General features: G+C 37.1%; 1 protein-coding gene across 8 annotated transcripts in view; it reads left to right on the top strand.

Moving 5' to 3' along the window:
• Nucleotides 1-14,731, top strand: part of TENM1 (teneurin transmembrane protein 1) — a 579,532-nt gene that overhangs the window by 364,692 nt on the left and 200,109 nt on the right. The gene's annotated exons all lie outside the window — the stretch shown is intronic.

Here is a 14,731-nt window from a genome sequence, read left to right as displayed (position 1 = left end):
AAAGAGTATAGTAAGTAAACAAATTTATCATGCTTAAGATCAGCATGCTTACTGCATATTTTAATTTCTGTGTTTAATAGCTACATGTTACAGCAGGTCTATATGTCAGGTCTCAACGTAATTAAATACATATTTTTAAACGGATAAGAGATAGGGGAACCAGTGAAAGTGGCAGATTGACACTCTGGTGTTGACAGTGATACAATTTAGTAATCATAAGATGAAAGTCACTTCTGTCATGAATGTCATTTCTATACTTACGTGTTATGAATCTGTCAAATACGAGGCTGGTAATTTAATTATAATTTCATCTGCTTGTTTTCAATACTAATGATAATGTCCAATATATGTTCAAAGACATTAGATGATCTGAATGAGTGTAAAAAAAAAAGTTTTATGGCACAGCTCATTTTTAATTAAATACTCCTTTGCGGGCTAAGCACTCTGCACTGTCCCATTGCATTGTGTTCCCAGAATCTGTTAATTTTCAGATGCCACCCACTTGCAGGACAGCCAGTGGATGACTGCTTTCTAGCTTCCTGCTTTTGCCATGTTCTGTGGGGGATCCATCCCCTGTGAAGTGTTGTTGCATAGGGGTCTTTTGTTTGGTTTTTTTTTCAGGTTTGTTTTTCCCTAAGACATTTGGTTTTAGACAGTGACTGAAGGAATTGAATCCAGTCTGCCTGGAATTGGTTGTCCTTAACTATGAAAATGGTTTAAAGTGAATGCTCCCTGAGAAAGGAATATGCATACTTGTATCCTTCATACTAAGAAATACCATGTGATCACTTACATCTTAAGGTGCTAGGAAGCCAATGTATTGAAAGTCGATGAAGCATATAACCAAGTTATATGTGTTTCAGTCTGTAATGCAGTGGTGCAGCTGGGTGTTTGTAATGTTTTGCTAGCCATGCAAGTTACAGTAAAGTCATGATATAAATGGAAATTATTGCACGTAGTAAAGGAAATGCTTTTGTTACCTTCATTATCCCACGTGGACGTGGCAGGAACCACAGGTTAAGTGTTGTTAAGGTAGGGGCACATGATCATTGTGCTTCACCAACAAAGAATTAAGTGATTCCTTCTTAAATGTTTGTCTCAGAGAGTTATTTTAATCAAACTTTTTTCCTACATGGTCTACAATAGAACAGAATAGTCCTTTTGCATGAGGCTTTAATATGGGGTACCTTGTAAGCTTTATATCTTTTTAAATCAGGGATTCATGCTTTAGGTACTTGAATACATATTTTACCTAACAGTTGGGAGGCAATATTGAGGTCAAGACTGTGCTGGAAGAGAAAGAAACTGAGAGCACAGGCTCATTTGAACTCTTTAGTTGTCTCCAGGCAGGGTTGACAGAGCAGGTATCAGTGCTTCCTGTGGTGTTGAGTCATTATAATGATTACTGTCTTGAAAGTTAATGTGGATAAATTTGAAGACAATGATGGTTCAAGCAGTATTCATGTGTACTATCTAGTACTTCACAGGTAAATCCGTAGTCGAGATTCCTGATCCAGTGATTACTGTGTTTTGCATCTGGGTAGACACTCGGTAACAAAGCACTCTTTTGAGTACAGAAATTCGTAAATCTCTACTTAAATGAACTAATAGGTGGCCCATCTTTCTGTTTCTATGCAGTCATTGGTGCCAGAGGCTTTTTCAGAGAACCACAAGTGTCACGTTTGTCCTCGTCAGTTCCTGCCATGGAAGTAGACTTTGTGCCAGTCAGTAACTTCTGTTGTGTGAAAATGGGCAAGCACAGAAGATCAGTTGCAGGAAGTTCATGAAATGCTAGTTTCCATGATAGTGTCTGATTATCATAGAAATAGGTATTTAGAAACTCTGGCTTTCAGAGGGCATGTGAACACAGCTATTAGAGTAAAATTAATGAGGAGAATATAGTTGTTGAATTGTTTGAGAACACTAATTGCTATTATTGCCTGTATCTTGTAGAAGTCAATTGTTTTTTGTTGTTGGGGTTTAGTTTTGGTTTGGTTGGGTTTGGGATTTTTTTCCCTCTATAAGCATTCCCTTTTTCCTGTATTCTGCTACAATGCAGAATAGTTTTTTTTTGTAGTGACATTAGGACAGCTGTGTGTGGACCATGGCAGACCTGCTTTCAGGACATTCTTTTGCATTACATTGATTTGAAGCATATATACTTCTGCAGATTCTATGTAGATGTTCCTTAAGTTTCTCGTATTTATTCAAAGCTCTATCAGGAGGTTCCCTGGCACAGGATATATACTTCATTAGGTATTCTGAGTAGCCCAGTTTGAGAATTTATTCGAGGTTTATTTTCCTTCATAGACACACCAACTCTGTCATAATCACTGTTTAAACATTTGGCAGGTTGTTTTGGCAGCGTTGAACAGATTGTATGAAACACCAACATTCCCATTTAAATTAGTGTTGTCAATGTTAATGGCAACTAATAATAGCCTGTTAGCACACAGACTGCCTTCGGCTTTGCCTGAGGCTAAGCAAAATATATATTAACTGCAAGTAATGAATGACCAATTTCTTGGGGATCATTTCTTATCTTTGATATAGTATAAATAGCTCTATTTAAACATGAACAGTGTTACTCTACAGTATGTGAATGTAAATTATCAGACAGAAACACTGCAGAATAACAATATCAAAACCAGTTACTTTATTCCATTGAAGAAGACTGTACCTACCCTCACTTCACTGAAACAATGGTATCTGGTATTGCAGCATATCAGAACATTGAGTTCAGCGGTTTAGGCTGCCATATTACTGAGCTGGCAAATCTATTTATTTCCATATTTTTCAGGAGTAAAGTTATGCTCCAGGAGAGGGTACAATCCTCATCTACCAAAGAGCAGTTTTCAGACATGTATCTCATACTACCTCATGGATCTGCACCCCACACTAGCTAGTGTACTAAAAGGACTGCAGCCCATTTTGTACCCTTGGATTCTTCCCCAATAAATTGTTGATGCTGTTCTTATGTGAAGGTCTCACGTTTTGGTTTGTGTGATGCCTGTGTAGCGATTAGTTTTACCCCAAGTACATTCACACCATGCCATAATCCATTTTTGAGCCAGGTTTGACTTGTTTGCACAGCCACCACCCCTTTTACTTTTACCTGCAACATCTCGCCTGAAAGCTAATGTGCTACTTGAGCCATTTCTACAATAACACTATTTTTAACCTGTTTTGGGCCGTCAGTTTGTTTTGAAGTGCTTTGAAGGCTGGCTTGTTTGGCTTACTCCTGACATGTACTTAGATGTTCTTAGGCAATTAGTTATTTTTTCTTTACTAAGTAGTGAGGACCAGTAGCAGAGTACTGGGCTCCCAGTGCTGGAGGAGTGAACTGCAGAATGCACACTCAGCCTTGAAGCTCTCTTGTGCTCAGTTCCTTTAGCTAAATTATTTCATGACAACTGGGCATTGGCTATAGTTCACAGCAGTTTTTTTTGAGAGTTGTATCAAGAAATGAAGGTGTTAGTATAGTCTGAAATACCACTGTGGTCATGGAATACAGCTTTAGAGTGCCTGAGATCTGGCATGGGGACTTTTTTTAATAACATATTTTTGTCTTTAAAAACAAAGTAGCAAAGGTGGGGAGGGGACCCAAGTAGAAAAAATGTAGTTGTTTATTTTTTCCTGCAGAAACTATTGTGGAACTTCTTTCTTAACATCAGTAAACAGGACCAGATTCTATTTGGAACAATAATTCTAATAAAATTAGTATTTTTAAACAGCAGACTACAAAGAATAATAATATTAGCCATATCTTAATAAATAGATATAGTAGAAAAATTAGTGGGTTACAGATCAAAGCTGACTTTAATGTCATAGACACATGTAAGATTAATATTGTGTAACATACCTATGTATTTGTTTTATGCTCTGGAAGCAGTGGTCCATTTATCAGAGCTTTTGACTTTCCCTGAATCTCTGGGATTTTTTTCACTTTCATTGCTGGACAGATGGGTGACTTTTGGGCAAGTAACCTCAGCACTTTGCACTTCAGATTCGGTATCTGAACATGATCTGGAAAGGGATAAAGATGCTTAATTAGTAAAAGAAATACTTCAATTGCTGACACTGCATGAGAAATACAGGCTTGTGGATGCTGTAGTTATTCAAACATGGGGAGGATTTAGCTGAGGTTGAGGTTCTTATTTAATTTATAGTGTTTGTCAATAGACCTACTGTGATTCACACCTGTTTAAATTAGACTTGAATTTGGCTCTTCATAAGTGTCTTGTGTTTAATGTAAGAAAGTGAGAGTATTGGGATTAATGTTGCTATTGTTTACTGATATTTTGTAAACAAGCCAGGCATTAAGCTGAGCTCTGGCTTTCTCATTTCTCCAAGAAATTATTACTGACAGCTACATTATAATGACAATACATACTCTGAGAAGTATGCATGTAACTGACTCTCAATGTGGGATCCTGTTTGTAATAACAATGGCTGTATCTGAAGTATTTCCATTAGCTCCCATTCTGTCACTGTCTATTTACAATGGTGCAATTAAGAAATTGAGTTGCAAATTTACAAGTGGAGCAGTTAAGTCAAATGTGTTGGTAGTCTTGGATGTATAAAGGTAAAAAACAGTCTTAATCCCATTCTATATGTGCCATTTAATATTTTTCTCTACATTCCTATTGTGCTTTATTTTGCCTTCTTATTGCAGCATGGATTGAATTCATGTTTGTACATTCCTGTGGGGTGGTTTTAGTCACTTAATAGATTAAAGCAACCTCATCACTTAAAATACGAAGACATTTCTTCAACTTTTCAAGTTTACTGTAGCTTGTCAGATGTTTGATATATGATACTCTCAGGTATTTGACACAAGAGGGCCACTAATCTTCCCTTTAAAAAAAAAAGGGTTTTTTTTGTTTGTTTGTTGGTTTTTGCTTTGTTTTTTTTAATTATTATTGTTTTGGGTTTTTTTTTTCTTCTGTTATGGGTTTTATTTTTTTTTCCTTGTAGTGTTTAGGTGGTATTTATGTTGGTTGCTTCAGAGAAGCCTCAGTGTTGGAGGAAGCATATGAATCTCTGCAATAATATAGCAATGCCTTTTGGGGAGCGGTGGAGTGTACATGGACACTGTAACTGCTCTGTTGGAGTTATTAATAGCATAAGATGCTTTTGTTGATCTCAGAGTGGTTCCTTTGGAGATGTTACTGTCTCACAGGGAGCATATAAGTTATCTGAGTTGCTTTGGATAAGTGTGAGATGCTTCTGTAAGCACTGTATCATCACCTCAGTTGTAATATCATGAAGGTTTTGCATTAGAGCCCTTAGTATTTAAGCCATTTATGAAATGGCTCATATATGGGAATTCAGGCTAATGAAGAGTTGTTGTTTGTCCTCATTATGGGGAAAATTCTGCCTTAAAAGGCTTCTGACAGGAGCAGTGCATCTGCATATCTGCTATTTTTATCTTTACAGTTTTCATATGGTATATTAAAATCAATACACAATGTTAAAACATTTCCTTTCTTGTATCTCTCTTTTAAGTAAAATGTACACTAATTCAAAGGCAAATATCAAACAGTATTTAATATTTTACATTAAAGATAAAGAAACAGTATCTGGAATATAGCAGAAGTATATTTTATATTCCATAATCCAAATGACCTTTGCTTACAGCATACTAAAAAGTATCTGTGCATTTGCACAAGTTTGTGTAATATTTTTAGCCCTGCAGTTTTGTTTTCTTTCATGGCTAGCTAAAGAGGGGAGGCAGGGAAACTTGAGGAGAACAGTCAGGTCTAATTTTTAACTCAGAAGCCAGTAACTTGGCATTAAAGCTCAAAAAAAATTGCTTGGCTTTCCTCCCCTGTGTTATGCAGAAAGGATAGTGGATGTGGCTTAACACAAGGACGTCTCTGGACTAGTGTATTGCTGGGAACAGTTCATTCTAAACAATCATCATGTCTATTCTGATGCTTTATTTATATTGTTTTATTATGCAGTTTATAATAACTTTTATTTCTCATCTCGTTTGGTTAAAAGTTAAAAATGTATTAGAAGATCCAAAATCTGATTTACAGAAACAACCTATAGTCATATTTTATATGTGTACCCTTTGGAATAAATGGTTTATTTTCACTTCAATACTAGTGTAGTTTAATCTTTACTTTGAAATATAAGAAAGTCTCACTTACATGTCTTAAAAATGAAAATGTGCCTGACAGTTGGAACCTGGTTTTCAGTTTGGGATGTTCCTCTGAAAGCTGCCAGTGGAACATCATGGGTGAGAAATAAGGCTAATAAGAAAACTTGTGAACTATGATCGTACAAGATTACAGATAAGGCTGCTAGATAAATAAGATCAAATTACACTTATTTAGCTCTTTATACCTTCAGGCAGCATGGTTTTAAATACAAAGGTATCTAGAGCTTTTTCCTTCCCCTAGCAAAATGCTTTTCATCCATTCCAAACTGTAATACTCTGAGATAAAAAGAAAGGATCTAGCAAATAAGTACAGGATTGGTAGGAAAGTGGAAAATACTGACAAATTATCCTTTTAGGGTCTAGCAAGGTTTAATCTAAATATAATTTCTTCTTGATAGTATGAGATCTTGTAAGAATTTATTGTCATCCTACCATGGATGACAAAAGATTGCTCATTCTTCCTCTTCAGCCTTTTTTTTTTTCCATATTAGCCCATTTAATTCAGTGTGTATTAAATTACATGAGAAAGTCTAATCTGCCATTTTCAAATTTGTTAGTATTTCATTTTCTCTTGGGTTTAGGAGTGAGATGAAGATCAGCATAAATCTGTATTATTCAGTTACAAATATTAGCATATCTTCATCTTACAAATGGGAAGTATTGATGGTAGCAAATAGCTTGGGTCAGACCGTCCAGAAGAAACATATAACATGGAAAAAGTGGATGCTTCCTATGGTCGCAAGCTTCACAGTCTTCTAAAAATGAAAGCTAAATGAAATAGCTGTTTCTTATTTCTGCAATAGAAAGTAGGATAGAAATGGGAAATTGTATATGAAATTACAGTTAGTTGGTACAGAATGATGCAGATTTGAATACTGCTTATTTCAACTTGCTTTCCTATACAGATCTTTTAGATATTAATTTTGTTTTCTTCAGTCGTATCTAGTTCTACACTCTGATTTTTATATTTTGTTACATGAACATAAGAGGAATTGTGTATAATTAGCTCTTCTAGAATATAGGTCTTGGAGCGCTGAATAATTCCTGCAGGCTTCTTCCTCTCCCCAACACGTTTTTGGGTAATATTTTAATTAGTCACATATTCTGATGACTAATTATATTTCCAGTGTTCTTTCTTTATTTTAACTTTCTAGTCCAGATGATTTGCAATGTAGATTTATACAGTGCTTCACAACGCTGACTTTCAATTGAGCAGCACATGTCAGCAGCTGATCCTAAGTTGCTCACCATGAGATGTATTGGCAGTACAGAGGAGCAGCCCTTCAGGCATCAGACACCAAATGTTGTAAAGTAACTATGTTCCTTTGCCTTGGGTGTTATCCAGAAAAGGAGCTGGGGAAAGTCAGTGATCTAGAGATTCCTTTACTCCATGAAACCACACTTGCTAAAAGATTTATATGTGGGAGGAAATGCCTTGAAGTGAGGATGGCTTAGGATATCAGGTCAGGGTTGTTCAGCTCTGTTGCTGGAAACCTTGCTAAAAGCTACCAAAAGTGTGTAAGAAACCCAAGGGACATAAAGTTAAGGGTACTTCCAAACTGTATATAGCATTTATTATGGTTCATAGCACTCCTTCCTCCCCACCTCATCAGTTTTTGACATTAGAGGGATTTTGTATCTTTGCTGCCATCGTTAGAAATGTGATCAAGACAGCATGGTGCACAGGAGCTAAAAGAAGAAAAGCATCAGTATTTTAACTACAGGCAAGTTAAGAAAGAAATGTGTGTATCTATTAAGTGTCCTCCTATCCTCAAATGATATGCATGTTGCACAAGTGTGAACACATGAATATCAAATGATTTTGAATTGCCTTGACTCCAGCTACTAGACTTCCTCCTTTTTTTTTTCTTTCTCTGAAGATCCCATATAGTTTTAGCATTGGTTATGCTAATAAATGCTGCAGTCTATAACTACAGTTTGATGCAGCCAATGTTGTCTTTTCTTAGGGGTATATTTGCGGAACAGTTGAATGTTATTGATGAACTGTTAATTTCCTTTTGGCTTTTGAATCTAGTCATTGTGATGAACATTACCAAATGTTGCTTTGGGCTTGTTTACATCAATGTAGCAAGCATGTCACTTGCTTTGAAGCTCAAATGAATTCACATTTGTAAATGAGCTTGGAATATTTCATGGTGATTTATTCTTGTCTATTCCAAAATACGTTACATTTCCTATCAACCAAGTACAATGGCCAAGGAAGAGTCGAAGGTATATTTCCTGTAGGAGTGGATGAGGCCATTTGTTTAATTAACCTAATGTTAAAGATAGTTTTCTTGGGATATGGTGTGCTTGCCTACAGGATATTCAGCATTTTGTTGCTCCACGTAACTGCAAGGTTGTTTAGCACTGGTGGGTTGTTTGCCATCAGCAACAGTATTAAGTGACTCTCTCCTGTGCTGTCAAGCCTTGCAATGCCTTTGTCTTAGGGAAAGACAGCAAGCAAAAAGGGAACTTCGTGCCACAAACACACCCAAGGTTTTCCATAATTAGTCAGTGGATTAAAACACATTTTATTGAAAAGGTGTTACTCACATCTTTCAGTGTAGCTTTTAAACTGCAGTATGATTTTCCCTCTCTGCCTACAGTTATTTTTTGAGTAAAATGTAAAATGTTAATTCATACATGCACTTTGTATGTACCAAAGCCATGGTAAGTGTTGTTTAGATTTGAATGCCCTTCTCATTGCTTTGTCAAACAACAATTTCAAGTGTCACTTTTGGCTTGTGAACATCATATTTGATTATTTTTTCCCCAAAGAGTGCTTTTGAGATAATAGACTTCCTTGTTTTGTCCAGTCATGCTCTTTCAGAGCAAGTATTTTGCTGTTTGTTGAAGTGGTGGAATCATAATGCATGCTTTGAATTTGTATTTTTCTGCATAGTTTGGTATAAGCATACCTCCAGTTGCACAGTCAGAAAGTATCTGATGAAGTTTGCTTGAATCATACTGGATTTGAATCTGCTTGAACTGTTGATGTTGAGATCACTTAACAGAGCTGCTTGCTAGTCATTCATTGTTAATGGGACCTGATGAATGGTGCAGTATTTAGCTTGTCACTAGAGATTTTTCATTTTTCAGCCTGAATTGAGACAAAGAGTCATCCCATCCTTCTGTGGTGTAGTGAGAGAGGAGGTAGAAGCTGCTGTTCTGAGAAGATGCCACCCTTGGTTATTAACGGTGGATGTTTGCTCATACAGTTGGTACAGTTCAGGTTCTGCCAGCTCCCTGCTGTCTTTTGGTGTCTTTTCAGTGCCAGTGGTGTAGGGGGTGCTGCAGTCCTGAGAAATCTGCCTACTTTAATAGGAAGACAATTTGAGAGATGGTCTGTGGTGCAGGTGCATGAGGAAGCCATTGCATCCCACCTCTCCCTTGCCCCAGTTCAGCATCAGACTACTTCAGAGTTTTGTGCCTTTTTAAAAAAATCCTCAGCCCTTCCCAATCGCGGCTCAGAAATGGGTAAGAACGCCCTGTTCCAGTGCTTCTCCCCTGCTTCAATAAAGAACCATTTTGTGTTCTGTTTTGTGTGACTCTGTAGGCTAGCAACTGCTGGTGAGCACTTGCTCACCGCAAGTGCTGAAGTGTGCGCAAGTGCGAAGGTGGGCATAGTGGCTACAGTCTGGCCAAATGTTTTTCTTCCAAAATGTCTGTTAATTACTCGCCATTCAGCATTGCAGTTCTTCCTTTCTAACAAGGGAGCTGCCCAAATGCTCTTTTATGATGTGCTCAGTGTGTCTACAGCTATCTTTTATGTCTTTGCCCATGGGGAAAAAAAATAATTGAGTCATTCTTCCTCAAGCCTGCGTGGCTGTGTGTTCAGTCAGTGCAGTGTGCATCTCGGCATTCCTATTGATGGTTGCATTGATTATTTTTATTCTAGCCTGTGATTCTGTCTCCATTCTAGCTTTTTAATTTTTACAGTTCACTTCCTTTTGAACAGCAAATTCAGCTGGTTGGTTTTGTGCATAGTTTGTTACAAATATAATCTCCTGAATACAGATTTCTCCATAGTAGCTAATAACCTACAGTACTTGAAAGCTCCTTTTTCTTTTTATAACCTGCCTCTTTTCCAATACATTTTCTGATTACCGCACTACAGTTCAATTTTTATTGGATCATTTTAGAGCACAATAATTCATTTCTGATCCCTAGTACCTCTTGTCCGTGTCTAAAGTGCTCCACATTATTTCAGTCACTCATTTTTGTTTACATCTTTTCTCTGAAGACAGTCTTCTGCTTTGTGTCTCGAAATATCATTCTGGCTGGCATCACCATTCTAGTCTTGCGTTACCCAATTTCCTTTTAATACAAAATCAAATAGAAAGCATTTTCTGTACTTTACGAGCCAACCGCAGCAGAATTTTTAGAGCTTTCTTGTAGGTATCTTGCAACTGGTTAGTGGCTAATAATGGCAAACCCTATAAATCATCAAAGATCTGGAAAGTAATAGGAAGAAAAGAAAAAAAGTAGAAATGCTGATTATATGCATTTTAATGTATTTTTAAACAACACTGCAGCTATACATACAATACAATAAAAAATGTTTAAATGCAATTACTTTAGAATTTAGGCAATGCTTATTAATGTTAAATATAGAGCCACGACAAGTAAACAGTCTAAATCAGTTGACGTTTTGGATAAATCTTCATGGAAGTCTTTTTTCATTCATTGCTTCTATAATAGATTAGAACCATTTAGCTACCTTCTGCTTGGGAAAAGGTTAAAAAGCAAAATGCGTTTTTCTTCACATTGCAGCAAGCTATATCAAAGCCTGCAGCTTCAGTTAGGTTTTTCTCTCAGGCTCAGTAAAACTCTTAAGATACTGAATCATAGTCAAATTTATGGCAAGAAGTCTCTGGTAAGGGAAGTGGCAATAAGTTGTCATTTTCAAAGAGATTTTTCAAAGATTATTTTCTTCCAAAGCTTTATGTTTGTGTGGTCATGAAACAAAATATAATTCCTGGCTGTGAACTCCTGTAGATTGATCTGGGCTACAGACAGCTGGCAGAGCTCAGGTTGTATGTTCCCACTGGGGAAATTCACATTAGGAGTCAGAATGCAGAAACAGAAATAACCTGCAGCCAGCTTGGAAGCAGTGAGGATAGTTCACAAAGTGGAGATGTTTGGCTGTTAGCTTTGCCAGCTCAGATCATGTTCTGATGATGATCTTTGACAGCAGTTCCCTATATCGCCAAGGAACCATAGTTTCTTTCACTAATATCCCTGACATTGCTGCCCTTTCAGTATATAATGATGGAATTTGCAGTTTTGTATGCCCATGGGAAAAAAATCAGTAGTTGAATGCTCTTTAAAGTATAGTTGTCAAGTTCAGGTGTTCATCGTAGCCACCAAAAATAAATGACAGGAGCTTCCCATCCTGCTGCTTTCCCTCCTTCCTGTCATAATGTTCTCTGGTTGCTTGCCTCTCTTCAAACCTCCTCATGGCCTCTGAGGGCATCAACACATTTCTGTGGTGATGTTGGTAAGGTCTTTGATACTATTCTGAAGTTTGAATCCAAAATAAGTATCAGTGTGCTGATAAAGCTGAAAAACCAAGCTAACTCAAGTCAAGAAGTGGGAACATGAGGCATTAAATTAGTTTTTAAATGTCTGATAATTTCACAGAGCAATCATTCCTGGAGAAGTAGAGGACCTGCTAGTACTCCTGTGATACATAGAGCGAGCTTCTGAAGTGTATGTTGACCCCTGCGTACGTAGCCTTCTAGGTTGCAGATTTAGGGTTGGCTGCGTTCCTTATTCTGGTAGGTGGGGAATACACTGCTGCTCTGATTCAATACAGCTGCTTGAGTCCTGGCAGCATTTGTACACCTCCTAAGTAAAAGTAGTTGCACTGGTATCAGTCATCATCAAATTAAAAAGGTAAGCAGGTAAGAAGTGTAGAATTCGTCTCAGTTGATAAATTTGCTGTTGGTTTTTAGTTTGACTTGCACAACATCAGCATCTCAATTAATTTGAAAAGTGTTTAAAAATTCCTCAGAATAGAGTTCCTCTTCTTGTTTTGATCCATGTGCAAAGACAAGCAAACATCCCAAAAACCAGCTGACTGAGCAGTTAATCATTTGCTCCTGTTCATACGAATAATAATTGTATTTGGAGTTCTTCAGCTGTTTTATGGAAAGCAGCTTGTGCTGGTAATTTCAGAGTTGAACCCTTCTTTGGATGCTTCCAGTGAGCCACCAGAACAGGAAGAAGACAAGTAGGGACTGTAGTCCTACTGGTTGCCTAGAAATTCCCCACTGCTAGTAGGCCTTTCTTACATGCTTACTGGGCTTTACAGATTTAGTTACTTCTAAAAATATTTCTCCTTGTTTGCTTTAGAGGCAGTGATTTGAAAACAGATAATAGGTATTTTTAATGTATTTGCTTTTCTGACTGGTCATTTTATTTCTTTAGGACTAGCAGAACAAGAAACAACCTTCTGCTAATCTAACCTGATTGATTTTAAATGCCTACCAAATTTAGTGGCATTTCATAACTCCACATCTCTAAATGAGTTTCTTTACTTTTCTCTTGAATGTAGCTTGTTTCTACTAGCATGAGGACACTCGGGATTAGTTAGAGACATGCTTCTGGGTCATCTCAGTTATGTGATATGCTGGTAACTGTGACTGAAATTTCTGGTCATCCTAGAAGGAAACAGAAAAGGAGTAGAAAGCCCAGTTTCATTGAGCTGTTGTCTTGGAGGCTGAAACATGACAGATTTGATTGGAAAGCTGTAGTTATTCCCATTCTGCTGGGTAAAATTTAAAACATTTGGAAATACTCTGGTTGTGCTGAGAGCACCAGATTGCCTCTTCTTTATAGGTCTCATAGTATTTCTTTTAAATTCTTATCTATCTTCAGTATGTGCAATGAAGTTTATCAGTTAATGGAATAGTGGAAATAAATACAAAAAACATGCCTAATCAGAGTAAGACACTATTATAGAGACAGGTCACGAGTGAAGGTTTCAGTTAACTGTGTTAACCTTATCACTTGGCAGTTTTCTAATCTCTGAAACACTCCTTCCAGGCAATGATATTTATTATTTGTGTTACAAGAATTCTAATAGATTCTCGTTAAAATCAAGTTGTTTCTTCATATCAGGCAAATATGGTTAAAAGATGAGCCTGTCCTCTGAAGAGCTCAAATGGTATGCATATATGATTTTTATTTCTGTTAATCCTTCACAGGTTCTGAGCTTCATATAATATACATAAAACTTTTTGATTCAGAATTTTGGTTTTAACTGCATTGTTATCCTTATCTGTTATTAAGATGATATCAGGCCAGAATTTTCACAACTGTTTAATTTCTGCACAAGAAAGCTTTTATTGTGTCAAGTTAAATTGTTTTTTATATTTTTATAAAATTTTGTTTGCCATGTAGTATTTTGTAGAAGTTATAACGGGTGGGATAGGGAAGTGGAGCAGCCCATTGAAAGTAGTCCTTGCTCCCTTTATTGCTGGTGTCTGTGTTTAGAACTAGTAATTACCAAATAAAGTTAAATTTAATACTTTTTAAGTGATAGATAATATAGACATTTATTGCAATATTAAAATCTAGCTGGTTGCCTATAATATCTGCAACATGGGGTTGGGGGGGAGCGCAGCATGCCACAGTATCTCTCTCAGGGACAGGATGATCTTTATGAGAAATTGTAGTGAAAGATGTCAGAAATGTGCTCCTAGCTGATATTTAAGCTGCAGACATTAAAAACATTATTGCTGACACAGAAATCGATAGAGAACAGTTCAAACATCCACAAGGATACACAGGAAACTGGATGAGATTTAGTGTGGGGAATAGTAACCAAATATAAAATATTTAATAGGAGCTATTTTGGAAAGCAGTAACGCTGAAAGGGACCTTAAGGGCCAGTAAATGAGATAAATAGACCCAACAAGTCAAATGCCACTTTGGACTGCCTGTGTACATGTATCTTGTCAAGGATCTATGAGATATAGGTGTCGCTACAACTTCCCTGGTGAGTCAGTTCTGGCCATATCAACGCTGGGAATGTATAAAAGTGAAGAGACTCTCAGAGGGGGGCAAAATGCAGTGATGTCTTTGGAGAGATTTACTTTATGAAGGTCTGTATCTGTAGAGAATGAGTTGTCACTGGGGTAACTGAAACGCATATGGGGGACAGGGCGGGAAGAACTTCGAAGGTATATAGCATCAGAGGTGTTTCACTAAGAATACAGTGCAGAATATAGAGAAGAACGTATCTGCTAGCAGGCACCCACTCAGCGATGTTGGCTCAGTAGCTGTAATTGGCCGTCTGAGAAATTTAAATATGAAACCAGAGACAGTTTTACACCAGTGTATTCATTGAACATGGGAACAATTTGCTGAAGGACAGTAAGTCCTCACTACTTGGAGCCCTTAGGGTCTGAGTGTTTTTCAAAACATGCTTGAGCTGAGCCTTGCATTGTCAGAGTTAATGTAAGGGTCACTGGTTGAAACTCTAGTTCTGATTGTGAAGGTGATTGGACTTGATGGGTGCACTGGCTTTTTCTTTGCTTTATCTGCAAAGCC

This window comes from Pezoporus flaviventris, unplaced genomic scaffold (assembly GCF_033815535.1).
Source record: "Pezoporus flaviventris isolate CSIRO_AGI_PZ_B2104156 unplaced genomic scaffold, CSIRO_AGI_Pfla_v1 ptg000005l, whole genome shotgun sequence".
NCBI classification, from domain to species: Eukaryota; Metazoa; Chordata; class Aves; order Psittaciformes; family Psittacidae; genus Pezoporus; species Pezoporus flaviventris.
Note: the sequence above shows the minus strand (reverse complement) of the source record. Positions and strands in the feature narration are given on the sequence as shown.